At 45.8% G+C, this 27,820-nt stretch overlaps 1 protein-coding gene across 3 annotated transcripts in view; it reads right to left on the reverse strand.

The window, feature by feature from the left end:
- The window catches only part of HPN (hepsin), a 39,343-nt gene extending 15,591 nt beyond the window's left edge, over positions 1-23,752 (reverse strand). Inside the window, exons 1-3 of one of the 3 annotated variants that reach the window (XM_066606435.1) lie at positions 23,727-23,752; positions 21,964-22,069; positions 286-359 (exon numbers count right to left, since the gene is read on the reverse strand). The gene's annotated coding sequence lies outside the window, so the exon portion shown is untranslated. The other 2 variants (XM_066606434.1, XM_066606433.1) reach the window with 2 other exon arrangements.
- Between the last annotated feature and the right edge of the window lie 4,068 nt (positions 23,753-27,820).

The following is a 27,820-nucleotide window of genomic DNA, read 5'->3' on the forward strand; positions in this document are numbered from 1 at the left end:
CCTAGACATCTTCTGATGCCCCCATGATCCTATTTGCCTTGGCAGCAGCTGCCTGACACTGGTTGCTCCAGTTAAGCTTACAGTTAACTAAAACCCCCAAGTCCTTCTCCATGCCCGGGATCCCCAGTTGTTCCCATTTATTGTGTAATGGTGACATGTATTTCCTCTGCCTTACACTTCATTTGCACCCAACCTGTCTAGATCCTCTTGTTTTTTGTTGCTTGATGACCTCTTTTTCTAAACATTGCAGAATTTTTGGAGTGTCTATGGAGAAACCCCTCTTACCTTACAGGATCTTTGCTGCCTGTTCCCCCTCAAATCTCAGGCGGGGAGGTTGGGGGTCTGAGGAGACCATTCCACTGGAAAGACAGGAAGAAAAAAACATGAGAGAAGTAACAATGGCTGATGAGAGGAGTCGGTGGGGAAGTGACCGTCTGCAGGGGAGATGGAGAAAGAAGAGGAACAAGAGAAGGAAAGTACTGAAAGTTTCCAAAACTTTGAGAAGAAAGAAGAACTTGAACCTGGAGGAAGAGACAGTCAGTGCAATGAGAGAGACAAGTAACTTTCTGTCCTGGAGGGATCAGGTGAGGCAGGTATGCAGTCTACGGAGGGGGGCGATGAGAGGCAGGACGAGGGGAGGGGAGAACGTCTGACAACACATTGATCCCATCCCCCGCACACACTTGGAGGGGATCCACTTCCCGGTTATCAATCATCACCAAAGGTTCCCTCAATTCTGCATCTCCCACCTGCCATTCACCAACCGCCCAGGACGCAGAACAAGGGATCCTATCTACAGATCTGCCCTGCAGAAACAGAAAAGGTCTCTATTCACTAAAATGGAAATCGCCGAGCCAGCAGAGAGGTTACCTGCAGGTTCTGTTGCCTATACTTGATTAGTAAGAAACAGTGAGGGGCGGCTGTGACTTGTAGTACCCCCACAGTTAGGGCTCATCCACACGAGTGCATGGCATTTCAGTCCGTAAAATAAAGGCACCGTTTTCACTGCGTGTATATGAGCGTGTTATATGCGTTTTCTGCATATGCGCAGTTTCTCACATCTGTGTTGCATCCCCTTTTTCACATGTGCAAACAAAACCAGAGAGCGCAAAAATGCCCGAGTGATGCCAGTTTTGTCACAACCCGCAGAAAACAGGATGTGCAAAAAACACAGTGAACGCGGACGATAATTTGTATTTGCTGCCTTTTTTCACGCACCCATAGACCGTAATGGAGATTTCATGCGTTCCACAGACCCGCGCCATGTGTGAACAGCTGGGCCAGTCTAATGAGTAGGCGGGCTGGCTTAATTAGTTGTTAGTTTTTAACACTGTTAAATTGCGCAGTTACGAGCTTAATTATGTGCACATGGGCGCCCATTTGCGCACCACCATAGACTCCTATAGAGCCTCGGGTGCAGAAATGCGAGCAAATATTGCGCATGCCGTGCAGAAAATCAACCAAAGTCAGTGAATCCATCGAAACCCATGGGTTTTAATGGTTGCGGTTCCTGCGGGTGATTTTCTACACGCAAGGATCACCCTGTGAGGCCTAATAGACAAAAAATAGCTGACAGACTTCCTTTAAGAGTTTGTTGGAACTTGTAGTTGCCTCAAAGCTGGAGAGAAATATATGACGGTCCTTAAAGGGGTTGTCCCGCGAAACAAAGTGGGTCTATACACTTCTGTATGGCCATATTAATGCACTTTGTAATATACATTGTGCATTAATTATGAGCCATACAGAAGTTATTAGAAGTTATTCACTTACCTGTTCCATTGCTGGCGTCCTCGTCTCCATGGTGCCGTCTAATTTTCAGCGTCTAATCGCCCGATTAGACGCGCTTGCGCAGTCCGGTCTTCTCCGTGTTGAATGGGGCTGCTCGTGCTGGAGAGCTGCTCCTCGTAGCTCCGCCCCGTCACGTGTGCCGATTCCAGCCAATCAGGAGGCTGGAATCGGCAATGGACCGCTCAGAAGACCTGCGGTCCACCGAGGGTGAAGATCCCGGCGGCCATCTTCACAAGGTAAGTAAGAAGTCACCGGAGCGCGGGGATTCGGGTAAGTACTATCCGTTTTTTTTTTTCAACACATGCATCGGGTTTGTCTCGCGCCGAACGGGGGGGCTATTGAAAAAAAACAAAAAACGTTTCGGCGCGGGACAACCCCTTTAATGTATGTTGGACAGGATGAACATGTAAGATTGTGGCAAGGATGTAATTTTTCCTCCAAAGCCCTTTTCATAAGAGCAAAAACACAGTAGCTTATGTGCTGCTACGCTCACCGGTACGGAACGTAGTAGCGCATGAACAGGTTGTTTCTTCCCTTTCTTGGGCCGTTCAAACTCTGCGTTTGAAGAAAAAACTGCGTGAAGACGGAGGCTCTCCCGCATGTACTATTAACGGGCGAGAATTCCGCAAGTGAAAATGAAACTATTGAAATCAATGGCTTTGTTGTGTCCTGTTATGTAATTATCATGGCCGCATAACGGGTTAAATCATGCCCATGTGAGGAATCCCTGATAAAATCTCATTTGCATCCTCTCACCAGGTGGTGCAAACGAGTTGCTATTATAAAAGGTGCGGACACAGTGCCAATTACACTAAATACCAACTTTACATGAGGCACAAATAGTCCGGTCCCCTGAGAGTATCAAATAAGGTACGTGGGGGTAGTGGCCCAGTATATGCTTTCCTGGCCTCCTCCATAATGTCATACATGTACGTCTTATGTAGATGCTCTGTGCAAAACTGTCTTGTCATTCTGTTGTGTATTGCACAGCTGCAGCAAGTGAGGGGTTAATGTCTGCAAACTATGAGCTGTCTGCCTGTGAATGTATCAATCCTATGCTGTCACATGGTGTGAGTGAAGGTATAAATGTGTGTACTTGAGAGTCGGAAGAGGTCCATCTTCCAGAGCTGCTTCAGAGAATACAGAGGCACATGGGGGCACCTTCAGCCCTCATGTGTTGAAGATAGAAGAAAAGGAGAGGTTTCTCGGAATGCCTGTCTTTAGTTGAATTGTAAGTGATCCCACCCCTCAGAGAGAGAGTGAGCAGAGAGCAAGTTCAGTCTGTCAAGGCCTAGTGCAGAGGTACTCAATTGTCTGTTTTACATATCCGCGCGTCCTGAAGTCTGGGACCGCTGGTGGAGGTACTTGTCTGACCGAGAGTCTGTAAAGTGACCCTACCCCTATCCTCCTCTGGAGTGTTCCCCGTCCACGCGCAGTATCTGATAGATGATTTGGACTGCAGGACTGGTGTCATCCCGAGTTTCCTCCCTGACCTCACATCTTCTGTCTGACCTCCACTAGTGTGTCTTTTGAATTCATGCCTTGTATTGTTAATCTGAAGTTTTCAAGCAAAAGATATTCCAGGCCACGACCATTTCCGAGGACCTGAGGTACTGCACTATTGTCTGTGGCTTCTTTATTACCCAACCGATGTTCATGCCGGGGGGTACCGGAGCGGTCACGTTACACGTGACAACTACAACCTCTGTTCTCCAGTTTATTGGGCATCCCCATGCCGGGGGGTGTCCGGAAGAGGCCCAGCGCTGCCCTGGCCTTGGCTGCGTATATCCCTCCGGGAGGGAGCCTGGTAAGTACCGCCATGACAAGCCAACACTCTACCCTCCCAGTTCCTCAACGTATGCCATGTGTCCAGGGTTACCCTACGGGAGGCTGCATAGATACAACTCTTCTCTTCTAACATCTCAGTGGTGCACCATATACAAGGTGGAGTCAAAAAGACGGATCCAGCGCTATATCTCACTACTGCTGTCCTACAGTGAAATAATAGTAGGTACTTTAATAAAAAAGTATGGATGCGCTAAATGATGGTATGACACACGGCTCCTGTGGGCTCCAGAACATAGGTTTTAATTTTATGTAGTGGCCTCTGTAAGAGATAGAGAGCAAAACCCAATTGCTAACTTGAAGAGCAGCATGTGAGAAGCCGAAATCCACCTTCTGTGTCTCTCTAAGTCCCGTGGGACTGCTGCTATGACTGCAGTAAGAAAGTTGCCCCCTGCTATGATAGGAACAGATGAACCTGGAAGGCATCCACCATCGTCTGCAGAATATTCAGGTACTGATCGGTGTCGAGAATCCCAGGAATGAATACCGGTCCAACAATAACTCCATGCATGTATCGCAGCAGAAGGGGGCCACTTCTAGTACACTTTCCTTACTTGACTCATAGCAGCAGTCTCACGGGATTTAGAGGGACGTGGATTTCTGCTTCTCACATTCCACTCTTCAACTTTGCAATTGGGTTTTACGCTCTATCTCTAATAGGGGCCACAATACAGAATTATAATCCACCCGCAATATGGTGTCAAGGTCAACCTCATAGCAGCCCAAGATCCCCACGCTCCGACTTCTTGCTCCCCTGGAGGGGAAGGTGCAGAGAATGGAGTGTGCGCTCAGGAGGTCCTGGCACCTGTTTATCTTCCTTTAGCATACTGCATCAGATAACTCGCTCTGCCCCCTTTGCCCTGTCACTTGCTGAGGGCATCCACCACAAATAATACTTTGGCAGGAAACAGCATTCCTTAAAAAGAGCCTATCCACGTGAGGAACGCAGCACATGAACGCTTATGTGTTTTTATGTTGCTGTAAACCAATCAACATGTAGCTCCACACCAATCACTGAGGCCGGCATTCTTCATCACCATATTAGATGGGCATGGCCAAATCCAATACACAAGAGAACTCACCAGTCCTTACAGAAGTATCACCTAAGCTATCTTAAAGCAAATTTGTCATAACAGGTGTCTTTTCAGAAAAAGCCGCCTTGTGTACATGAGAAATAACACTATTTTTTGCGATTATTTACCAGTTTTCCTCTTTGCAGGCTCCATCCCTGATTCTCAGTTCTCTAAGCTGGTGAGTGTAAACTGCTGCTATGATGTCTCCATACACTGCACACATAGGAGAGCAGGATCTATTCTTCTCTGTCTCTCAGGCAGTGAGTTGAGACTGCTGCTACAATATGATGTCTCCATACACTGCACACAGAGAGAAGAGGAGATCCTGCTCCCCTAACTCTGTCTCTCACACACTGCACACATAAAGAAGATCCTGCCTCCCTGTCACCATCTTTCATATCGAGAGAAACAGTACAGAGAACATTATAGGTAGTGTTGTTCATCTTAATCGGCCGGGCGATAAAATTGTACCAACTTTCGCAAAATTGAATCGGGTTAGTCCGAACCAATTTTTGGCAAAAATTGTGGGAAAATAGAATTTTTCCTAATATCTGCTGCAAAGGTCAGCATGCAGCCAATCAGCAGACAGGGTGCCTTGTTGATGTCACCAAATGCGTATATGGGCAGCAGTTTCATTGGTTGCCTGCATCACATGACCTAGCCATACATAACATAGGCAAACTGTAACCAGCTGCCATTTAAAGTTGAGCACAGGACAGAGAAGCTGCATCATGTTTATATGCCTATAAAAAAACGTGGTCTGTTGTTAGGGACAGATATTCTACAGAGGATATATTGCTTCTGGGCGTGAAAGCTTCCATACCAGCAGAGAATATAAACAGGGTTCTATTGAAGGCAGCAGAGAAAGAATCTGCATCACATTTATATGCCTCTACGAAAGCTGGTCTGTACATTGGGAGAGGATATATTTCTAGCAGTAGACAAAATACACTTTGGTGTGGAGAATATTGGAGTTCTGTTTATGGCCTGAGGCATTGTTCAAAGTCACCAGACCGGCCACTACATATTATTTGTAGACTGTATGAAGCTAGCAGTAGCAGTTGTGTAGGGGCAGTAGCACACCTACTTCACGCCTCTTCAACAGCACTGACAACCGGGCTAGAGGCGAAAGTTGATATGGCGCAGATATCCATATGTGACAAAATCTGACCTCCATACAGCGGTGTATGTGGTAAATGCCAAAATGCTCTCCAAATACTCATATATCTAGGGGAGTGCAGCCACATGGCCGAAGACCTGTTGATGGCTCTGTAGGCCCAGGCTAGCATGTGTTTGACCCACACAATCTGAAGTCAGGCAAGGTTATGTGTGACAATGGGGCCAACTTGCTGGCAGCTCTTAGCCTCGACAATCTCCCACACGTACCTTGCCTGGCTTATGTGATGAACCTCGTATTGCAGCACTTCTTAACCAATTGCCCAAGTTTACATCCAGTGCTGGAAAGGCCATGAAACTTTGCTCATATTTTCGGCATTCAAACCCAGCCGCCTCTCGTCTGAGAGAGGTGCAGCGATAGTTTGGGCTACCACCCAACCATCTCATCTGTGACGTACCTACACTGAGAGACTAAGCCAGCGGCTGAGAGCGATCACAAAGTATCAGATGGTGTATGCCATTAGCAGACGCTGTATGGAGGTCGGTCACTGGATGCCTGTGAAATGGTTGCAGGTCAAAGACCTGTGTGCTGTTTTATCCTGCTTTGAGGAAGTGACCCAAATAGTTAGTTGTGATGACACAGTGAACAGTATGACCATCCCTGTTGTCTGCCTGCTGGAACAGATGCTACAGATCATCAGGGACAATGACATTTTGTTGTCACAAGAGGACGAAGGGATACCAATCTCCCAACTGTCTGGCCAATATGCCATTACTCAACGCCACAAGAAATGTGGCTTTGGGAAAGAAAGGGAGTTGTCTTCTGCAACACTTTTCTCCACTCATGGGAAAAGTGTAGAGGAGGAGAATATAGGCCCAGAATCTGGGAAGGGGGATACACAACGTTCCTTCTATACATCATTAACCCCAGCTATTTTATGTGAATGGCAGGAACAGCCAGGGAAAACTCTTAGACCTGATGCCAAGGAATTTGGACTATCACCCTTAGGCACTTTGAGGCGTATGAATGCTTTTATGCTACAGTGCTCGCAGAAGGACAGTTGCATAGCCCATATCAAAACATCAGATCATTACTGGATGGCCACCCTCCTTAAATCCTACTACAAGGCCAAAATGACAAACCTCATTCCGGCAATGGAGAAGGACCTCAAAATGCAGTACTATCAGGAAAGCCTGGTAAGCAGCTTGAGCATAGCATTTCCCCATGACAACGGGGATGCATCTGCAGCTCTGTAGCTCATGGCAGATGAGTAGAAAGCCTCCATAGCAACACCACCACTGGTGACAGGGAAAGTCTAATAGAGCTTTGGCATAGTTTTTTTTCAGTCTGTCGAAGCCTGCAGCAACAACATGGGGTAGGATTGACTATCATAGGGAGCACTTATCCCTGATGGTCCAAGAGTATGTCAACTCCCATGTGGACATATTCAGATATGGTGTTGGCCCCTTTAACTTCTGGTTGTCTAAGCTGGAAGAGTAGCCAGAGCTTGCACAACATGCTTTAGGGTGGCTTATCTGCCCCACTGCCAGTGTGCTATTAGAAAGAGTGTTCAGTACAGCTAGGGGTGTGATAATTGACAGATACAACCACCTGACCACAGACAATGTGGATTGTCTGATGTTTATAAAGATGAACCAGGTGTGGATCTCACCTGACTTCTGCACCCCCATGACAGATTCCACTGCTACTCCCCTTTTCCTGCTTCTGCCATGTTTCCTCCTGCTTTTCCCAAAACAAAACTTTTCTAAAGCACAAGAAACAACTGCAGCTCTACAGCTTTTACTTGGAGAAGGTCCGTGCCTGAGTGTTCTATTCACCTAGCAGAATTTCTCCTTTATGACATCGCTCTTAGAAAAGCAGCAAAATGCTTTCTTGTATAACAAAATTTTTGGTAGATCTACAGCTGTTCCATGGAGGAGGAGTAGGAGGTCCGTACTTGACATTGCTTTTAAACAGGCAGCACGCCTGCTGTGTTACTTGGCGCAACATTTGATCTAGGAGACCCTATGTGGGCCTTGTTTTCAGTGACACACTGTGCTACAAATGTCTTCTACTCCACTGTACACTATTTTGATCACTTTCTGGGAGGAGCACAGTGTTCCCCATATGTATGCCTGTATTCCCATGCAATTTGGGGGCTTTTGCTGCATTAGGGACCTTCTGGAGGGCAAATTAGTGAGCTTGATCTTTACTCCCATTGACTTTAATGGGAGTCAAAATCAACCACCCCAATTAACGATGATATTCCAGAAATCGGACTGATATTGACTCAAACCGATTATTCTACTAATGACTCACTAATTATAGTGAAGCACTGAGCAGCGTCGATTTGATTCCAGTAGCTGTCAGGCAGTAAAACACCTACTGTCAGCTGAGGCTGAATCTCTGTTCGTCTCTCAGCTTCTCTCTCACTCAGTTCCTTCTCCTCCTCCACCCCCTCCTCTTTCCAAAGACTTCTTTGGGCAGCATGTAATCTGATCTGTCAGTGAGCAGTTGTTCTGTCTTTTATGCACTTGTATGATGCTTCTCCATATAGTAATCTGCCTGTTTGCATTCTGTTGGGAAGTAGTGTTTGTGACTGCCTTGTATATCAGTATATAGGTAAAGGTCCATTTAAACACAACGATTATCACTTAAAAAAAATTAGGGAATACGGCAGAAAAAAAACTATTACAGAGTAGGCTTATTTGCCAAATTTACAGTCTTTTAGCTGTAAAAAAAAAACAGTCAAACAAGAACAATTTAAATAGCTCAACACAACTAATACAACGAGAGGTTCCTCCAAATTCACCACAAAATGCCACTTTTAATGACTCCATAACTATTCACCCCCTTCATGCCAAGTGTCTTTAGTATTTGATGAAGCACCTTTTGCTGTTAGGACCTGCTGCAAACATGATGCAGCCAGACAGCAGCTTCTGACTGTGTTCCTGAGGAATCTTAACCTGTTCCTCATGGGCATGGGTCTTCAGGGCAGGGGTGTAACTATAGAGGGTGCAGGGGATGTGGTTGCACCCGGGCCCAGGAGCCTCAGGGGGGCCATAAGGCTCTCCTCTCCATATAGGGAGCCCAGTACTATGAATAATGCATTATAGTTGGGGGCCCTGTAACAGGCTATGCATTGGGGCCCAGAAACTTCAAGTTACGCCTCTGCTTGAGGGCATTAAAGGGGTTGTCCCGCGCCGAAACGCGTTTTTTTTTTAACAGCCCCCCCGTTCGGCGCGAGACAACCCCAATGCAGGGGTTAAACAAGAACACCGGACAGCGCTTACCTGAATCCCCGCGCTCCGGTGACTTCTTACTTACCTGCTGAAGATGGCCGCCGGGATCTTCTCCCTCGGTGGACCGCAGGGCTTCTGTGCGGTCCATTGCCGATTCCAGACTCCTGATTGGCTGGAATCGGCACGTGACGGGGCGGAGCTACACGGAGCCCCGTTGAGAAAAGAAGAAGACCCGGACTGCGCAAGCGCGTCTAATTTGGCCATTAGACGCCGAAAATTAGACGGGCTCCATGGAAACGAGGACGCCAGCAACGGAACAGGTAAGTGAAAAATTTCTTATAACTTCTGTATGGCTCATAATTAATGCACAATGTACATTACAAAGTGCATTAATATGGCCATACAGAAGTGTATAGACCCACTTGCTTTCGCGGGACAACCCCTTTAATACTCTTGGGCTTGCGTGCTTCAACTGTCTTCTTCACATCCCACCAAAGATTTTATATTGGGCTCAAGGCAGGTGACTGTGATGGCCACTACAGAGTCTTCCAGGACTTCTGCTGAAATCAAGCCTTGGTACGCTTGGGATCGTTGTCCTGTTAGAAGGTCCAATAACACCAGAGCTTCAGCTTCCTCACAGAAGACATGACGTTTTCCCCTAGGATTTCCTGATATTTGATTGAATTCAACGTACCCGCCACACATTGCAGGTTTCCAGCGCTGGAGGAAGCAAAGCAGCCCCAGAGCCTCAACGGGCCACCGCCATGCCTTACTGTAGCATCACCGAGCCACTGCCATGCCTCACTGTAGCATAACTAGGCCGCTGCCATGCCTCACTGTAGCATAACTAGGCCGCTGCCATGCCTCACTGTAGCATCACCGGCTCACCGCCATGCCTCACTGTAGCATCACTAGGCAACAGCCATGCCTCAGTGTAGCATCACCGAGCCACCGCCATGCCGCACTGTAGGTAGGGGATTCTTTTCAGCATCTGCTTCATTCTTCTTCCCCCAGACATACCGCTGATCTGTAGGCCCAAAAAGTTCCAGTTTTGTCTTCTGTGGCTTATTTAAATGGTTTTGGGCTTTTTACAGGAAACTTTCCTTCTGTTTTTGGTCGGTAGAGGTGGACGTCTTGGAGTTCGGATTTGAAGACCTTACTGTGCAAATGGAAACCTCAGTACTGCTGCCACCAGATCTTGCTGCAGGTCTTTTGCAGTCACTGACTGCAGTCATTGACCACCTGCCTCCTCAGGAATCTGGTGTCAGACGGTGATAGCTCCCACTTTCTGCCACGTCTAGGTACTGTAGCCAGTGTCCCTTTAAATTTGAACTTGTGAACTGCTTCCAGCTGTATCTCTAGGAACATTTAGTGCCTTAGCTATCTTTTGTATGCTTTTCCTTGGTTGTGCAGGCAAGGATCTCTTCTTTTACCTTTTTGGACCCCTTTCTTGACCAAGCCCAATTTCTAACATGCAATCAAATGTCATATACAGCAAAGCCCCAGCCAGTCCAGGTATTTGATGTGTTTTATCTCAAGTGCACCTGATGCAACTACCGAAGTCCTTGATTACCTGTAACAGGTGTGATTGAGACAAGACTTGATTTGCAAATGTATGCTTTTATGAGGGATTTTATTCAAGGAGTTGAATAATTCTGAGACTGCAGAATTCATTAAAAGTGGCATTTAGCATTGAATTCGGAGAAACCGCTTGTTACATTAGTTGTGTTCAGCTATTTAAATTGGTCTTATTTGATTGCTATTACCCAAACAGTTTAAACCTGATTTATAATGGGGGTTGAATCATTTTTATTGCAACTGTAATAAACTCCATCCACAGTCAATAAAGCACTTTGCGCCACAGTCTTTATATGTTAAAATGTCAAAAGTCCAATCACAGATGGGATCTGTGACATTTATAACTCAGGCCCAACATTTCCACAGGGGGCGCCCTGCGCATCTCACAAATATTCCATAACATCAAATCGGACATTCCCCTTGTGTTTGGTAATAGGAACACATAATATGATGATTTAGGGTCTGCTCATACTAAGCCAATCAGTGGAAGTCATGTAGACAGCGGATGGAGGCAAATCATAAGGCAGACCCCAACCATGATGGGTCTTTATGATAAACGAGCTAACAATAATTAGTAAAGCTGTGTTTCAATCAGGGTCAGAGGTTCCGCTGGGTCTGTGAAAACCCAAAATGAAATAGTGCAGCATGCACTGCTATTTTGACTAGGAAAATGCCAGACCTCCAGACAGAAACTGAACAGACCCCATTATTTTCAGTGCATTTTCTGTCTTCTGTTCCGTCATAAGACGGATCTATTCAGCCAGTCCATTTCATTTTCCTGCTCCCACAACAGTGATATGAATAGAGGCTGGTATAGTTAGACGTATTATGGTGCTCCTCTGCCATCCAGTGGTAGAAGGTGATAATACACTTGGAAGGCAGCAGACCCAGATCAGCCCAAAAAGAGTCCAGAAAAAACCTGCTCAAGCCAGCAAGCCCAAGCAATCAGCACTATTGTATGTGCCCAAATAATCGTAGTGCGAGCAATCAAACACATACAATCACATTATTGTTTGGTTTTCCATGGATCGATATTAATTGATAGTCTGCACATTAACACGGGGGAATGATTGGTCAAAAGTTCTTTCTTGATCATTGGCCCTTTATTCATAAACAGTACAAGCTTCAGTTTTCCCATAAACCAAATCCTGTATTATACCCCAGAGCTGCACTCACTATTCTGCTGGTGGGGTCACTGTGTGCATACATTACTTATCCTGTACTGATCCTGAGTTACATCCTGTATTATACTCCAGAGCTGCACTCACTATTCTGCTGGTGCAGTCACCGTGTACATACATTACTCATCCTGTACTGATCCTGGGTTACATCCTGTATTATACTCCAGAGCAGCACTCACTATTCTGCTGTGGAGTCACTGTGTACATACATTACTTATCCTGTACTGATACTGAGTTACATCCTGTATTATACTACAGAGCAGCACTCACTATTCTGCTGGTGGAGTCACTGTGTACATATATTACTTATCCCGTACTGATCCTGGGTTACATCCTGTATTATACTCCAGAGCAGCACTCACTATTCTGCTGGTGGAGTCACTGTGTACATACATTACTTATCCTATACTGATCCTGCGTTATATCCTGTATTATACTCCAGAGCTGCACTCACTATTCTGCTGATGGAGTCACTGTGTACATACATTACTTATCCTGTACTGATCCTGAGTTACATCCTGTATTATACTCCAGAGCAGCACTCACTATTCTGCTGGTGGAGTGTTTTTTCTGGTAGATTATTGTGGAGTAATGGTACATTTTTTTATTCTTGAGTCTGAAGGATCCGTTTTGCGCATGTTTGTCTGGTTGATGATGATGAATTGCTGGTTTACCTGCAGTCGTCATTGTTATGGATGTAGGGTTGTTCGTTATATTGTATACCATTGCTTTTACCTTCCTTTGACTTTGTTCTATGGCAGTCTTGGGGTTAAGTTTCCATCTAGAGCCCAGTCGGCTCTGGAGGACTGATGGCCCAGCAATGTTTTCCCCGTGTCAGGCCACATACCCGCACTGTGCTGGCCAGGTCTTTCTATGGGTAATAATTAGCTTGGGGAGCTTCTGGAAGGACTTTACCCTCTGCCGTGATCGGTCACTCTGCCATATATCCATGAGCACACAATGTGTCACATCAAGCCGCGAGGCACAACCTGGGCTCATGGAGTCCAAATACACCTAGTATAACCCTGCATTCTATGTTCTATCATATGAATAATATCTGTTGTTCTCTGTGATCAGCCACTGAAGAGATCCTGACTGTAGTGACATTTAATGGTATGAGTGACATCCCTCATCACTACTTTATGTGACATATCTTCAGTGCAGAGATCCTCCAAAGATATTTCCATCATATACAGTATTTGACTTATATCAGCTCCTCTTATAACATTCCAGTACTCATATAGCCTTCAGAGACATATACATCATATGTGACTGATATCAGTTGCTTAGTAATATTGGTACACAGTGATTCTATAAGGGGTTAAGTGCTCATGTATATATCTGTAAATAATAGGTATAATGGGCAGTGTTACATCCATGCAGGCCATAAGAACAACGACTTACATGAATGCAACCTAATTAAGGACTGGAAGGAAGAAATGAGAGTTGGGACATGCATACGCGACCAGACACCAACATCAAACAAACATAAACCAGGTAAGCAGACAAACACCCACAGGGAAAACAAGGACATCAGGCCCACCAATACACTGGATGACCTAATACTTACCAATATACTAAACAACCAAACACATGGAAATATCTAGAAGTACCTGTGAGGTATTGGTTAGTATTTAGGCCAGAATACATAAGCTCACAAGCCCACGTCAAGGGTCCTCGTTGTCTTGTGAGTTGTGAGTCTCTACACTAGCAAGTCAACTACAACACAGGAAAGGGGAACTCTGCCTACAAGCAGGGCGATTGTATCAATAAGGACGGCCTCACACGCGAACCTAGAGGCCATCTGTCTCACCCTTGATGGTAATAAGCAGGAGCAGCAGACAATGAAAATGCAACATAATACACACTGAACAGGATAGTTCACGCCTATTGTAGTCAACACATACAGACATACACAGAACACAACCCTGTTCACACCAAGTGCAGTCTACACCTTCAGACATACACTGAACAGGATCTCTTTCACACCAAGTGTAGTCTACAATTTCCAACATACACTGAACACGATCCTGTTCCCACCAGGTATAGCCCACACATTCAGACATACACTGAACAGGACCTTGTTAACATCTAGTGTAGTCCACACCTTACGACCCAGTTCCTTCTCTCCTTGTGTGATGATTGTGCTTCAGCCATGATCAAGCTCCTCTACTCCCCTTCCATTGTACTGTGAACATGAGACCACCGTCACCAACCTTTGGCTTTCCTCCCGACAATGATATCTGCCTCCTCCATTGTACTGTGAACCTGAGACCACCTGATACCGACCTCTGGCTTTCCTCCTGACAATGATATCAACCTCCTCCATTGTACTGCGAACCTGAGACCACCTGATATTGACTTCTGGCTTCCCTCTGACTATGTGAATAAAAGAATTAAAAAAGGAGTGGGGAGCAAGACCCAGTGAGGGTGGTGGAATATTTCTGGAGTACAAAGTGTTTCCAATGATGGAGTATTTCGAATGGTGGAGGTGCTGCCAACCAGATGACGCTCCACCAGTGTGGGCATGAGTCTAGCGAAAAGGATGTGAAAAAAACTGGTATGGAGGCGCAACCCTCTAAGCTACTAGAAAATGAAGATCAAGGTCCAATATGTGATGGTGAAAGCACTTGTTTTTTATTTTTTCACAAATTAAAAACCAACAATAGAATACGCGTTTCGAGGATGAACCCCTTCGTCACTTTGGCTGGAAAGGACAACAGGATGACTGGGGGTGACACTGGAGGAGAAAGAAGTGCTTCTAGTAGCTTAGAGGGTTGCGCCTCCATACCAGTTTTTTTCACATGCTTTTCGTTCCCCCTGACTACTCTCTGGACCTACACGGTAACCACACCCATGGCTCCATACCAAATCTAGTGCCAAACATGCCACAAAATAATGATGCAACAAACATGGAGCCCATAATGACCACCTTGCAGACGCAAGTTGCAGAGACGTTTGCTGGATTACCGGCGCTGGTGCTGGATCAGCAGAAGGAAACCATCAGCTTACAGGGGCAACTTCTGGACTTGCATCAATTAGGCTTAGATGTCCACATGCTACTAATTGCCCTCAATATCAAGGGTTTCTGAACCAATACCGAATCTATTTCCAGATGCAACCCACCTTGTTTACTAGTGACAGGAAGAAGGTATTTTTTATCATCAATCTCCTCACTGATGAGGCGCTTGCATGGGCCTCACCGCATATAGAAACCAACAGTAATCTCCTTGACAGCCTTGGCCTTGCTGCCTTTCCTACCTCAATGGATCAAATCTTTGATGATTCCAATTGCTGTGCTACAGTTGAAGTAAAGTTACATAACTTCCGGCAAGGACGACGCTCTGTTGCAGAATACACAGCTTGGTTGACTGATACCACATGGAACCCTGCTGCCCAGCAGAGCTAATTTCGACAGGATTATCTGAGACTATAAAGAACGAGCTTGCCAGGGTGGAGACCCCTGGTAACCTGGAAGACTTCATTCAACTATGTATTTGAATTTACCGCAGGCTTTCTGAGCAGCAAAAAGAGAGACTGTGGGGTTTTGGCAATAACATTATCTACTCCTCCAGTTAGTCCTCATCGAGTCCCCAACCATGGACTGGGGCTGTGTCAGAACTGATGCAGGTGGAGGTCATCCATAAACCCTTTTCAACCACTGAAAAAGAAAGGCGCCGTGCTGAAAATTAATGCCTTAATTGTGGGAACCCGGGACATTGCCCAAATAAGTTCCAATGGACAGTTGCCCTAACCATTGTCAAGGCTGCGTCCAATTCAGCCGTTAACCTTTCCTACATTCCATCATTTTGTTCTCCCCATAGAGATCTCAATGGGTGATTGGAAGATCCTTTGCTTAGCAATGTTTGATTAAGAGTAGACCAAAGCCCATACCTGTCGATATGGAAACTGTGGATGGGTTACCCTTGTCCTCAGGACTAGTCATACAGGAGACAATCAAACTTGAGCTCTGCATGAAACCTGACCATCAAAAAACAATCTGCTTCGAGCTTATCTTGTCACTTAAATTTCTGTTGATTCTCAAGATCCCCTGATTCTCTCCTCATAATCCCTCTATCGACTGGAAATCCAGGACTTTTGTCTTCCCTTCAGAATACTGTAAAGAGAACTGCAAGATGGCACCATCTACCCCTAAACCAGTGGACTGTGCAAAGTTACTGGTTCAGTACCACATGTTCAGGGATGTCTGCAGCAAGAAGAATGCTGACCAAGTACCACCTCATAGGCCATATGACTGTCCAGTGGAGCTGCTCCCTAAATCCTCTATTCCATTCAGGTGGATTTATAACCTCTCGGAACTAGATTTGAAGGTGCTCCAAAAATACCTGGATGTGAAGTTGAAAAAGGACTTAATTCTACCTTCTTCTCCCCTGGCTGGGGCGCCCATATTCTTTGTGGAAAATAGTGACCCAACCCTGTGACCATGTATTGATTACAGGGAGTTAAATAAGATTACAGTCAAGAATCGCTACCCTCTTCCTTTGATTCCAAAATTGTTAGAGAGACTCCGCTCTGCCAAGATCTTCACTAAAATAGATCTAATAGGGGCCTCTAACCTAGTACAGATTCGCCCAGGGGCCGAATGGGAGACATATTTTAGGACAAGGTACAGTCAATTTGAATACCTAGTTATGCCATTCGGCCTTTGTAACGCTCCCGTCACCTTCCAGTACTTTATCAATGACATATTTTGAGACCTGTTGAACCAATACATAGTGTCTTGTCTCGTTGACATCTTTATCTTTTCTCATAACTTGGAGGAACATCACAGGCACGTTAGGATGGTTTTGGAACGACTCCAAAAAATATTCTCTACATCAAACTAGAGAAGTACAAGTTTTAACAGACTCAAATACAATTCCTGGGCTACATTATCTCCTTAGATGGCCTAATAATGGACCCCAGCAAGATTAAAGCCATCCTGGATTGGCCCATTTCAAAAAATTTGAAGAAAGTAGAGCACCTGATCGGTTTTGTGAACCTCTACAGAATATTTATTAATGACTTCTCAAAAGTCATCTCTCTTATCACCTCCCTCACTAAGAAAGCACACACGTTTTCCTGGTTTCCGGAGGCACAAATAGCTGTAGAGAAACTAAAGACTCCATTTACTTTAGCACCAGTATTAATCCACCCAAGACCAGAATTGCATTTTGTTGTTGAGGTTCACGCCTCTGACTTCGTAGTGGGAGCTATCTTGTCAGAACATGTTGGAAATAAGATGCAACTACATCCTTGAGCATTTCTGTCCTACACCTTATCACCTGTGGGGAAAAACTATGAGGTTTGGAACAAGGAGCTTTTGGCCATTAAGGTGGCATTCACCAAATCCAGTAACAATTCTTACTGACCATAAGAACTTAGAATATCTCTATACTGCCAGAGGTTATCTTCGAGATAAGCACGATGGGCCCTGTTTTTCTTCAGGTTCAATTTTATTGTGTCCTACCTCCCCGGTTCCAGAAATGGCAAGGCAGATGCTTTGTCCAGGATATTTTTAGAGCCTGAAGAGAGGTCAAACACAGACTACACAATTCTGTCCCCAAATAACCTTTGGGTTTTCTTGCACTCAGAAGACCTTCTAAAAAAGTTTAACGGAGGATACCAAAATTACCCTTTCCTGGGTTATCCTTCTAAGAATGTGAAGCTTTTTTTCAAAGATGGTGAGAACACCAACTATACTTGTATGTTCCCGAGGCTGGTTGACTCGAAGTCCTGAAACTGGTACATGATTTCAAGCTTGCTGGGTACCTTGGGGTCACAAAGACTTTAGAACTCTTGCGTCATGCATTCTGGTGGCCCAATTGCAGAAGGGATGAGAAGAGGTATGTCACCACCTGTAGATCACGTGAGGTAATTATCCCCCTCTACTCTTCCTTAGCCAGACCTCATCTGCAATACTGTGTCCAGTTTGGGGCGCCCCACTTAAAAAAAGACATAGACAAACTAGAGCAAGTTCAGAGAAGAGTTACCAAGATGGTGAGCGGTCTGCAAATCACGTACTATGAGGAACAATTAAGGGATCTGGGAATGTTTAGCTCGCAAAAATGAAGGCTGAGAGGAGACTTAATAGCTGTCCACAAATATCTGAAGGGCTGTCACAGTGCAGAGGGATCAGCCCTATTTTAATCTGTACAAGGAAAGACTAGAAGCAATGGGATGAAACTGAAAGGGAGGAGACACAGATTAGATATTAGACAGTGAGGGTGATCAATGAGTGGAACAGGTTACCATGGAAGGTAGTGAATTCTACTTCAATGGAAGTGTTCAAACAAAGGCTGGACAGACATCTGTCTGGGATGATTTAGTGATCCTGCACTGAGCAGGGGGTTGGACCCGATGACCCTGGAGGACCCTTCCAACTCTACCATTCTATGACCACTTGCAAAGTATGTGCTCTGAACAATATGCCACAAGCTAACCCTCTGGGTTTTCTACTACCTCTTCCAGTCGCATCCAGACCATGGGGGTCTATAGCTATAGACTTTACAGTGGATCTGTCCTCCTCAAAGGAATGACTACCACCCTTGTTATCGTGGACTGCATGCGAAGATGGCTCACCTCATCCTCATAGAAAAGATTCCCACCGCCGAGCACCCTGCAAAGTTGATGATCTGGGAAGTTTTCTAACTATGTGCATACCTTAGCCTTGTTCCTAGATCCTGCTATCCAGTTCCTGATCTAGCTTCGCCCTGCTCCTGATTAAGCTTATTATATAAGCTTAATCAAGCTCCTCTCCTCCTCTTTCATTGTACTGCGGACCTGAGACCACTTGATACTCACCCTTGGCTTTCCCCCAGAATACTCGCTGGACCTGCATGGTAACCACACCCATGGCTCCATAACTCTGCTTGCATTCTATCCAGATAATACTGTTGTATGTTTTTGCCACTTTATTTTTTATCTGCCATTCAGTAAAGCGTTATTTGTTCAGCTGAGCTGGTGTTAAGCCTCTATAATCTGCATCATATTCCACACCTATAATAACTTCACCAGCTAAATAGTGAGTACAGCTCTGGAGTATAATACAGGATGTAACTCAGAATCAGTCTGGCGTCACATGAATGGATTACCACTGTGGAATCTGCAGTTGGCGTCTGCACTTACGTTTGGAACATGCTATGCAAAATCGCTCCTTCCTACACACTCGGGGAAACAAACTGGAATTTTCATGAGCGGAGGAAAAATCACAGCAATCACAGCAGGTTCTATTTTTGTCTGGGCTCCGCGCGGACGGCTTCCATTGAAGTCAATGGAAACCATCTGATCCGCGGCCCATCCACAATTGACATTGCAGATAGGTCATGGATACCCGCGTCATCGCCTAGCAATGGCGCGGGAAAAAGAAAGATTTAAAAAAAAATCTGCACTGTGCATGTCCAATGGTAAGCCGCCACGGCCATCCACAATACAGGTGAAAAGGAAAGTAGACAGGTATGCAGGGTCGCCGGCTGCGGTCAGGGCTCCCGTATGCGGAATCTGACCAGTGTGTTACTCCTTAAAATATAAGGGACTCCGGATGACGGTGAATACATATTATTTATTTTTAAGTTCGTCTTGGTCAGTTTTCACGGAAAACAGTATAAATAGGATAACAGCGGGGTGAACAGTCTCAGCATAGGTATATATAGCTCAGTATAGGATAACAGCGGGGTGAACAGTCTCAGCATAGGTATATATAGCTCAGTATAGGATAACAGCGGGGTGAACAGTCTCAGCATAGGTATATATAGCTCAGTATAGGATAACAGCGGGGTGAACAGGACGGTCACTATTGTTATGGCCTCCTTATCGTCCTCTCTTCTGACGTCACTCCATTAGCCCCTCCATTCCTGTCAGAGGCGCAGGACGGTCTTCTGCTCTGCCTGTCAGCCTATATGAAGGGCAGGCGGTCAGAAAAGACAATCAAACCCTTAACATTCCAGGACTTACAATTATGTCATGGAGGTTTAGGGTTTGTATGGAGTGGGATCAGGGGCAATCCCACTTCATACAATGTGGGTGACAGCTGTCTTTCACAGCTGACACCTGCCTACAACAGCAGCAATCAGTGCTCACACTGATCAGAGCTGTTAACCCTTTAAATGCCACCGCCATTTCTGACCGGCATTTAAGTGCCCCAATCAGAGTTCAGAGGTCCAGAACGGCCCACACACAATGAGATTGAAGGGTGCCATTGCCATGGCAGCCGAGGGCCTTCTGATGGCTCGCAGGACAGCCATTGCAGATTGCCCATGAAGCCATGCCTGTGGCGTGGCTTGATAGCTTACCTGTCAGTTTGCAGTATAATGTAATACTATAGTATTGCATTATAGGGGTTGTCCCGCGGCAGCAAGTGGGTCTATACACTTCTGTATGGCCATAATAATGCACTTTGTAATGTACATTGTGCATTAATTATGAGCCATACAGAAGTTATAAGAAGTTTTTCACTTACCTGCTCCGTTGCTGGCGTCCTCGTCTCCATGGTTGCCGTCTAATTTTCGCCATCTAAAATGGTCGAATGGCCAAATTAGACGCGCTTGCGCAGTCCTGGTCTTCTTATCTTCTGAATGGGGCTCCGTGTAGCTCCGTGTAGCTCCGCCCCGTCACGTGCCGATTCCAGCCAATCAGGAGGCTGGAATCGGCAATGGACCGCACAGAAGCCCTGCGGTCCACGGAGGAAGAGGATCCCGGCGGCCATCTTCAACCGGTAAGTATAGAAGTCACCGGAGCGCGGGGATTCAGGTAAGCGCTGAGCGTTTTTTTTTTAAAGTCCCTGCATCGGGGTTGTCTCGCGCCGAACGGGGGGGGGGGGGGGGGGGGGGGGTTGAAAAAAAAAAAAACCGTTTTGGCGCGGGACAACCCCTTTAAGCTAAAGGAACAATCAAATGTTCTCAAGTTCAAATTCATGATAGGGACTATAAAGTAATAAAACAGTTAAAAAAGACCTTTTCCATATTTATAATGAAAAAAAAGCAAAATAAGAAAACCCAAAAACATATTTGGTATCACTGCCTCAATAAAAGTCTGATCTATTAAAGCAACGCATTATTGGTCCCACGGGGTGAAAGTCATCAGAAAATTTTAAAAATACACAATTTGAGAATTGCACTTTATGGTCACCCCCATCTCCAAGAAAAAAAAAAATAATAAAAAGCTGTATGTACTCCAGAATGCTACCAATAAAAACTACAGGATGCACACAGCTATGTCGATGAAATAAAAGGTTATGACTGTCAGAAGATGACGGCAGAAAATAATTTCGGTTTTCTTGAAATATATTTTATTTTTTCAAATTAGTACAGCAAAAAAAAAAAACTATATTAATTTTGGTATCTTCGCAATCGTACTAAGCTATAGAATAAAGTTATCATATCATGATTTTTGCTGCAGTGTGTACCCCGTAGAAACAATAATACCACAAAGATGGAAGAATTGCATTGTCTTTCCATTTTACTCCAATTAGAATTCTTGTTTTACGTTTTTCAGTACATTATATGATTACATAGTACCATTGAAAAACACAACTCATCCCACAAAAAAAAAAAAGCTACAAGCCCTCAGACAGCTACGTTGTTAGATAAATAAGAGTTATAATTTTTTGAAAGTGGGGGGAGGGGAAACCGAAAATAAAAAATATAAGTACCACATCCTTACAGGGTTAACCACACAGCTCAACTGTCAGCCAGAGAACCCGGGGGCCAGCAATACCAAGCAGGACCCTCATCAGCGCTACAGTAGCTCTCCCTCCACCACAGATACATCATAGCTCTGCCTATCAGTAAGCTATATGTCTGCGCTGGGAGAAGGCTTCTCTCCCTCAACAGCACACTCAGCACTTCCCCACTGGTACTAGCTGTCCTGCCTGCTTCCAGCTATCAGACAACTTATACCTTAGTAAGCACAGTACATTAACAATTAATAAAATAACAGTGATGTTATGTATACATCATTGCGGGTCTTAAATATAACCACCCCCAGCACAAGATAAGTAATGTATGTACACAGTGACTCTTCTAGCAGAATAGTGAGTGCAGCTCAGTAGTATAATACAGGATGTAACTCAGTATTAGTACAGCATAAGTAATGTATCCGGTATGTTGCATGAGGTTGTCCATTGCTAAGACATGGCTTACCTGAGATCTGGTGTCAATGCAATCCAGAGGAACTCCTGTCATCTTGCTTCCCGCTGCCCCATCTCAGATCACTTCTATGCACTTCAATTAGCGGATTGTCAGTGGTCTGTATGATAAACGGTCTTCGATGAGAAACGGAACCAAAAAACGAAGATCAACAACAAAATACCAGCTCTGACAGTATCTCAATGTCCTCCACATTCATAGTCATAGACGTGCTATAATTCAGAACCTCAAGTTGAGTCTATAAAAACCGCTGGAAGACCATAGACAAAACAATTCCAACCAAGAGATTGTGGGGGGATTTAATTGAAAAACTTAGACCCAGTATTAATGGATTTTTCTTTAATTTCAGTCTAAATAATTATATAACCACCTTCCAAGGAGCTTCTTGAAATAAAGCGGACCTAAGATGTAAGTATTCCTCACAGATCTGGAGAGCTTACAGATATATTTCATGGCCAACATCCTCACCCTTATCCTAGGAGCATTTATGCTACTCGATGTTGGTGAAAATGAAAAGAATTGTCAGTGAATCCAAGAAAATCAGTAGTTAGGGCTCGTTCACACGAACGTATTTGTTCAACGTTTTAAGCCTGTGATTCTTACACGAGTAATAGACAGCGAATAGCATCTCTTGATTTCAATGGGTGTGTTCATATGTGCACAAAAACCCGCTGGAATAGCCGAAAAACATAACCCATTACAATTTTCAACAAAACCTGCATATGATTGTGTGAACGAGCCCTTAGACATGAGCCAAGATGTCTGTATGCTGCCTGATATGTGGAAATAGTTGTTTGATGGCAGCTTTCTTAGTGGGAAAAGTAAGATTGAGATTAGGCCGGGCTCCAGTGTGTTTGGTCAAAGTTCCTCTTGGTCAACATGTTCTTTTTTCCTTGGCGCTAAGCACATCTAATCTTTTGAGCATCATCCAAGAAAGGTTTAAACGAGAGAAATATCTCCTCAAATCCATTGAATCCAAAATCACTGTCTTCCATGGTCTTCACTGGGCAATCCAGTCAGAACTGAACAAAGCCAAGTAGCCAGTATGTCTAGTGATTTACAACTGGCCTCTAAGTTCTTGCTTTGTTTTCTTTCGAGGGCTTTAACTATTCTGTGATCTGACCACTAAACCTTATTATCACCTGGACTGAATGATCTGGCTCATGAAGTTTATGATGTTATATGTGACTTTTGTGACCACAGTTTGCAATTTTTAAAGCCTAACTCTCCCACAGTGAGTGGGTCTCAAAGAGCGAAGTAGACAGAGGTTCCAGCGTAGGTGTTATGAAAGGAATCATATTGGCCAAGAGCTGGTCCTGTGTGGAAGGGAACATTCGTCATAAGTACAGCCAACAGCAGGGGTCTAACGGATACACGAACGGTTCCTTTCTTTGGAGCCTGTAATCACCATGACTAGACATGACATTCCCTTCCATTGCTCCAGGTAGGTTGTCATTGAATAGTTGTATAATAGTAACATACTCACCAATAAAAACCACCTCAGCCGACACTCGGAGAAACCAAAATCATTAATTAATACAATATTTCTTAGATTTACTGTCCATGGGAAATTGAGGAGACAGTTGGGCACATGAACAGCCCCCTGTGATCTGCTATGGTCATGCGATCTCCATACTCCGTGATGTCCCCTATACGTATGACGTCACTTGGATCCAACTCAGCAATTTTTGCATCAAATTCTCAATATTGATCACCTACATCTCAAAGAAATCCACATTTTGAAGTCTATCACTTACCACGGTGCTCTTCAGTTAGTCTGTCCAGCCCAAGGGAGTACGCAGCTAATCTTTCCCTCATGAGAAGTTTGGTGGATTTGATGGGAAATCGAAGCTGACCCTTCAACTAGACTCTGTCACTGATTAACCAGCATTAGTGCAGACAATGTTCTGTGTACTTCCTGATTTTATCACTAATCTTTAAAGGACCCTGTATCCCATATGGAACACTTCAAAGAGATGCCTTCAAGTAAAAAAGCTGATGTTTTTGAATGCAGGTTGTTTTGCTCTCTGTAGAATGAACTTGACATTTTGGCCTCAGTGCTGTATGACTAATTCGATCATTTTTGTATGATGGTTTGTTATTTTTACAGATTACCTTGTTTAAGTAGAACACCTGAGACGAACTCTAAAGGCTTCGGATTCCTTTGGGACATATTTTGTATTTAAATGCATGTATTTTGGGCTGAGTTCATTTTTGCAATGGGGTTTATTTAACCCTTTGCAATCCAATTTTGCTTTCAGGGTTTCCTAGGGGTCTTTCTCTTTCTGCCATTGCACAATGGTGTCATCTGCTGGCTAGAGCCAGTACTGCGGTATGGGACATGCTGGAGAGGCCCTCCGACAACAGAGTAATTATTCAATAAGAATACCCTGCTGGACATCTACCGGCATCGGAGCTGTACAGCCTTCAATCAGACTTCCTTTTAATAGTAGATCCATGACCTCCTTTGATGGCTGGGTCTCCAGCCCCTGTCTCGTCTCTCCTGAACCTTCTTATTAGCTGATTTATAACCACAACCACAGATGTTATCAAGAGTTAAATGCTAAAGGCTGAAGGAAAGACTCATCTGTTGGGTTCACTTTATATCAGTTTATTCATGTACCTTGTAAATCTATACATATTACAATATCCCCTATTACCACGTTGTACTTATAGGTAGAGATGAACGAACGTACTCGTCCGAGCTTGATACTCGTTCGAGTATTAGCGTGTTCGAGATGCTCGTTACTCGTAACGAGCACCACGCGATGTTCGGGTTACTTTCACTTTCCTCTCTGAGACGTTAGCGCGCTTTTCTGGCCAATTGAAAGACAGGGAAGGCATTACAACTTCCCCCTGTGACGTTCAAGCCCTATACCACCCCCCTGCTGTGAGTGGCTGGGGAGATCAGGTGGGGAGATCAGGTGGGGAGATCACCAGTATAAAAATCGGCCCCTCCCGCGGCTCGCCTCAGATGCGTTGTGAGATAGCTGAGGGACAGTGGTATCGTGTTGGAGCTGCTGTAGGGAGAGTGTTAGGAGTTAGTGTAGGCTTCAAGAACCCCAACGGTCCTTCTTAGGGCCACATCTAACCGTGTGCAGTACTGTGGAGGCTGCTGTTAGCAGTGTTGCACATTTTTTTTTTTTTGGTATATCGGACGTACAGAGCATTGCGCCCTGCAGTAATACTACAGGGACAGAAGTGGTGGTTAGGCAGGGAGAGTGTTAGGAGTGATTGTAGGCTTCAAGAACCCCAACGGTCCTTCTTAGGGCCACATTTAACCGTGTGCAGTAGTGTGGAGGCTGCTTTTAGCAGTGTTGCACTTTTTTTTTTTTTTGGTATATCGGCCGTGCAGAGCATTGCGCCCTGCAGTAATATTCCAGGGATAGAATTGTGTAGGCAGGGCCAGAAGACATATATTATAGATTGAATATACGCAGTGGTCCTTTAGAAAAAAATATTTGAAAAAAATCTATTTGGCCTGCCTGTCACTCTGCTCAGTGTTCTGGGTCTGTGTCTGCTGGGGGTAGTAGTTCTCCAAATAAATACGCAGCCAGCTAAGTGTTACAGCAGGCTTGCGCCAAATTATTTCCTGGCTCTGAAATCACCGGTCTGTTGCAGTTAATAACAGTGCAACACTGCAGTTCCGTGACACACACATCAGGGACAGAATTGTGTAGGCAGGGCCAGAAGACATATATAGATTGAATATACGCAGTGGTCCTTTAGAAAAAAATATTTGGAAAAAATCTATTTGGCCTGCCTGTCACTGTGCTCAGTGTTCTGGGTCCGTGTGTGCTGGGGGTATTATTTCTCCAAATAAATACGCAGCCAGCTAAGTGTTACAGCAGGCTTGCGCCAAATTATTTCCTGGCGTTCCGTAAGCGAACTCAGCCTCCAACCACAGGCCAATAAGCGGCACATTTAATTACAGTGTTGTGTTTCTGCATTCCTGGTAATACAGCATGCTGAGGGGTACGGGTAGGCCTAGAGGACGTGGGCGCGGCCGAGGACGCGGAGGCCCTAGTCCGGGTGCGGGCACAGGCCGAGCTCCTGATCCAGGTGTATCGCAGCTGACTGCTGCGGGATTAGGAGAGAGGCACGTTTCTGGCGTCCCCACATTCATAGCACATTTAATGGGTCCACGCGGTAGACCTTTATTAGAAAATGAGCAGTGTGAGCAGGTCCTGTCGTGGATGGCAGAAAGTGCTTCCAGCAACCTATCGTCCACCCAGAGTTCTGCGCCGTCCACTGCTGCAACTCTGAATCCTCTGGCTGCTGCTCCTCCTTCCTCCCAGCCTCCTCACTCCATGAAAATGAGACATTCTGAGGAGCGGGCAGACTCCCAGGAACTGTTCTCGGGCCCCTGCTCAGATTGGGCCTCTCCCACCAGAGGAGTTTATCGTGACTGATGCCAAACCATTCGAAAGTTCCCGGGGTCCGGGGGATGAGGCTGGGGACTTCCGGCAACTGTCTCAAGACCTTTCAGTGGGTGAGGAGGACGATGACGATGAGACACAGTTGTCTATCAGTGAGGTAGTAGTAAGGGCATTAAGTCCGAGGGAGGAGATCCAACCCCCCTCTGAGGACACAGGCACTACCGTCTCCTGGCCTGCACCCACACCCTCACCTCCGCTGTCCTCGGCCCCATCCAGCAATGTCTGTCAGCGCAGCGTCCAGCCGTCGCTAGCGCAAGTGTTTGAGCGCAAGCGCAAGTACGCCGCCACGCACCCGCACGCTAAAGCGTTAAACGTGCACGTAGCCAAATTTATCAGCCTGGTGATGCTGCCATATAGGGTTGTGGAAACGGAGTCCTTCAGAAGTATGATGGCGGCGGCGGCCCCGCGCTACTCAGTTCCCAGTCGCCACTACTTTTCCCGATGTGCCATCCCAGCCCTGCACGACCACGTCTCCCACAACATTGTACGCGCCCTCACCAACGCGGTTACTGCCAAGGTCCACTTAACAACTGACACGTGGACAAGCACAGGCGGGCAGGGCCACTATATCTCCCTGGCGGCACATTGGGTGAATTTAGTGGAGGCTGGGACAGAGTCAGAGCCTGGGACCGCTCACGTCCTACCCACCCCCAGAATTGCGGGCCACAGCTCGGTGGTGGTATCTGCGGCGGTGTATGCTTCCTAGACTAAACCACCCTCCTCCTCCTCCTCCTCCAACGCAACCTCTGTCTCGCAATCAAGATGTGTCAGCAGCAGCACGTCGGCAGCAGTCAGTGTCGCGCGTCGTGGCAGCACAGCGGTGGGCAAGTGTCTGCAGGCCGTGCTGAAACTACTCAGCTTAGGAGATAGGAGGCACACGGCCCACGAACTGCTGCAGGGTCTGACAGAGCAGACCGACCGCTGGCTTGCGCCGCTGAGCCTCCAACCGGGCATGGTCGTGTGTGACAACGGCCGTAACCTGGTGGCGGCTCTGCAGCTTGGCAGCCTCACGCACGTGCCATGCCTGGCCCACGTCTTTAATTTGGTGGTTCAGCGCTTTCTGAAAAGCTACCCACGCTTGTCAGACCTGCTCGTAAAGGTGCGCCGGCTCTGCGCACATTTCCGCAAGTCCCACACGGATGCTGCCACCCTGCGCACCCTGCAACATCGGTTTAATCTGACAGTGCACCGACTGCTGTGCGACGTGCCCACACGGTGGAACTCTACGCTCCACATGTTGGCCAGGCTCTATGAGCAGCGTAGAGCTATAGTGGAATACCAACTCCAACATGGGCGGCGCAGTGGGAGTCAGCCTCCTCAATTATTTTCAGAAGAGTGGGCCTGGTTGGAAGACATCTGCCAGGTCCTTGGAAACTTTGAGGAGTCTACCCAGGTGGTGAGCGGCGATGCTG

The sequence above is a fragment of the Eleutherodactylus coqui genome, chromosome 6 (assembly GCF_035609145.1).
Source record: "Eleutherodactylus coqui strain aEleCoq1 chromosome 6, aEleCoq1.hap1, whole genome shotgun sequence".
In the NCBI taxonomy this organism is placed as follows: domain Eukaryota; kingdom Metazoa; phylum Chordata; class Amphibia; order Anura; family Eleutherodactylidae; genus Eleutherodactylus; species Eleutherodactylus coqui.